This window comes from Scyliorhinus canicula, chromosome 26 (assembly GCF_902713615.1).
Source record: "Scyliorhinus canicula chromosome 26, sScyCan1.1, whole genome shotgun sequence".
NCBI classification, from domain to species: domain Eukaryota; kingdom Metazoa; phylum Chordata; class Chondrichthyes; order Carcharhiniformes; family Scyliorhinidae; genus Scyliorhinus; species Scyliorhinus canicula.
The window spans coordinates 1,926,557-1,929,528 of record NC_052171.1 but is presented as its reverse complement, the minus strand read 5'-3'; positions in this window follow the sequence as shown (position 1 = coordinate 1,929,528).

The window sequence follows — 2,972 nt, the reverse complement described above, 5'->3', positions numbered from 1 at the left end:
TCCTTCGCCCCCTCCCCTCCCCACCCGGGTGGGCAACAGGCCGACCACGCAGGCGCGCCATGCGGGTACAGCAGCTGGCTGGAGCTGTGCGCACGCGCGTATTGCTGTCCTTGGTACTGGAAAGGATCCCTGAGAGTTGATTTGGCTTCAGGGCCTGTTCCCTGGTCTGGGAAATGCTCTGAACTTGGGGGTGGGGGGGATAATCAAGTTACATTGTCTTCAGCCTTGCTCAATGTAAAAGTCAACATTTTATTGCAACTGGTCTTCAGGTCATGGGTCGTGAAGGTCGAACATCAAGGGGCGGCATGTGGCTCAGTGGTTAGCACTGTGACTACGGCTTTGAGGACCCGGGTTCGAATCCCGGCTCTGGGTCACTGTCCGTGTGGAGTTTGCACATTCTCACCATGTCTGCATGGGTTTCACCCCCACAATCCAAAGGTGTGCTCGTTAGGTGGATTGGCCACGCTAAATTACACCTTAATTGGAAAAATAATAATTGGCTGCTCTAAAATTTTAAAAGGTCGAACACCAAGTTCTAAGACATTATGTGGAGAGGTCCTAATCCAATTGGCTACCAAACAAAATCTTCTTTGAAATTAAACCTATCACGAGAAATTATTTTCTGGTTAATTTGTATTTGTGCGGCAGTGAGCAGCGCCATTCTTCAGCAGGCAACAATGATTTCCTGTGGGGAGGGAAGCTGGGTGGAGAGGCATTGACAAAAGATTGCAAAGGTGTCTTCGAAGGTGAAGTGAGGAAGCACTTATAGACCCACAAAGCCATGATGTGGGGATGCCGGTCAAACAAACCTATTGGACTTTAACCTGGTGCTGTAAGACTTCTTATTATACCCACAAAGGTTTACAAAGTTTGGAAGTCACTTCCACAAATAGCGGTTGATGCTGAGTCAATTGTTAATTTAGAGATTTGAGATATGTGTCTGTAAACCAAATGTATTTAGAGCGACAGCATAATGGAGAGTGAATTGAGTTAGGTCTATCAGTCCTAATCTCATTGAATGGCAGGCAAAGTTGAAGGGGTTCAATTGGCTACTCCTCTCCCAATGTTCTGAGGAACACAGCAAACCTTTTCAAAATTAATCTGAAATTCAGGTCAGTAGTTCATGTTTTCAAAATTAAGCAGCCGTTGGCTGAATAACTGGCTAGTCCTGGGGCTTATATTTATTTCCAACTCAGCAGCAGGATTTGGTTACATTTCCCAGATGCAGGCAACCAGATAAAGAGGCTGGCTGGTGGCTGTTTGGAGGGCAGGCCTTCGGGACCAGACAGCAGTGGGGTTGGGATGGGGTGAGAGGGGGAGAGGAGGGAGAGAGAAATGAAAAAGGCGAGAGCAAGGGAAAAGATCAGAGGCCAGAATGGTCGTAGGCCAGGGTCATAGAAGATTCAAGGCCAGAGGAAAGAGGATATTGGAGACCAGGAGGCAGATTGGAGGCCTGGGGAGGGAGTGAGGAAGATTCACTCTCCCACAAAAGCAGCAGAAAAAAAATATCTCTGCACGTTTTTCTTTTCTCCCTTCAGGGTTGTGAGACTTTGGAATTCTCTTCCTCAAAAAGTGGTTGACAAAGTCTTTGAATATCTTTAAGGCAGAAATAGATAGATTCTTGATAAGCAAAGGGCTGAAACATTATTGGGGACAGCAAGACAAAGTTGAGGTTAAAATTCGATCAACCATGCGTCTCTTCTCTCGGAGGGTAGTGAAACTGTGGAATTCTTTACCACAGACGCCTGGAGAGGTAGGGTCATTAACTATGTCTAAGGCTGAGACAGACAGGTTTTTTTAATCAGAAAGGTAATCAAGGGTTATGGGGATGTGGTGGGAAAGTGGAGTTGAGGATTATATCAGATCAGCCATGATCCCACTAAATGACGGAACATACTCGATAGGCCAAATGGCCTTCTTCTGATCCTACGTCTTATGGTCTTGTGATCTTACTGAATGGCGGAGCAAGTTTAAGGGGCCAAATGGCCTACACCTGCTCCTAATTTGTCTGTTCGCATTGGGTACTGTACTACAACAATGAGGAACAAAATTTATCTATAATTGATGTTGGTCAACACTTTTCCAATTCAAAAGCAAAAATTACAACGCACAAAAACGTACAGTAATGAATTTTAAATTAAATGAAGACGCATCAAATGATTATTCCTTTCAATGTCTCTGGGTGAAGTAGATGAAAGGTGTGATTTTGATCTGAGCAGCAAAGAGTGTGGATACAAATGCCAACAAGATTACAAACCGGAATGATGTGAAGAACACACTTGTTTATTTTAAATGTTACACATTTCAGCCATCAGTTAATCACCAACAGAGCCCATTGGTAAAATTTCTACTTCTGCAATCTGCCTTATTCGTTTTCTATTTGTTACGATTTTAACCCACTCATAGATTACAATGTGGCAGCCATTGATCTCACAAGACATGGCCTAATCAGAAAAATGGCTCAGTTACGTTGTAAAGCTGCAATGCGGCGAAGGCTGAATTCTCAGGCAGCAGTCCTTGCAACAGGTGGCGCAGTCAGAAATCACAGGGTCATAAGATTAAGCCCGCAGTTTTGTCCCTGAAAGGGTTCAAATTCATACAGGTTTTGAAGCACTGAGCAAGGCCAACTCCATCTCCTCCTCCGCAATGCATGCTAAGCCTCATGCAGTTTAAAGAGGTGCACAGAGCACACCTAACGAGAACGCGTATAAACAGGTTCTTCCTGGAGGTGAAGGATGTTATGTTCTGTGTTGTGGCCATGGTAAAGATGCAGACAGAGATGAATAAGATAGTTTATTGACAAAATGTAGAAAGGTAACTAATGAACTATAACACAAATGGTAACGCATGAGTGAATTCTTCTGGAGGTACTTCTAATGCGACTGTCCTCTAGTATGAATCATCAAATTTTACAGTGCAGAAGGAGGCCATTCGGCCCATCAACTCTGCACCAGCCCTTGGAAAGAGCACCC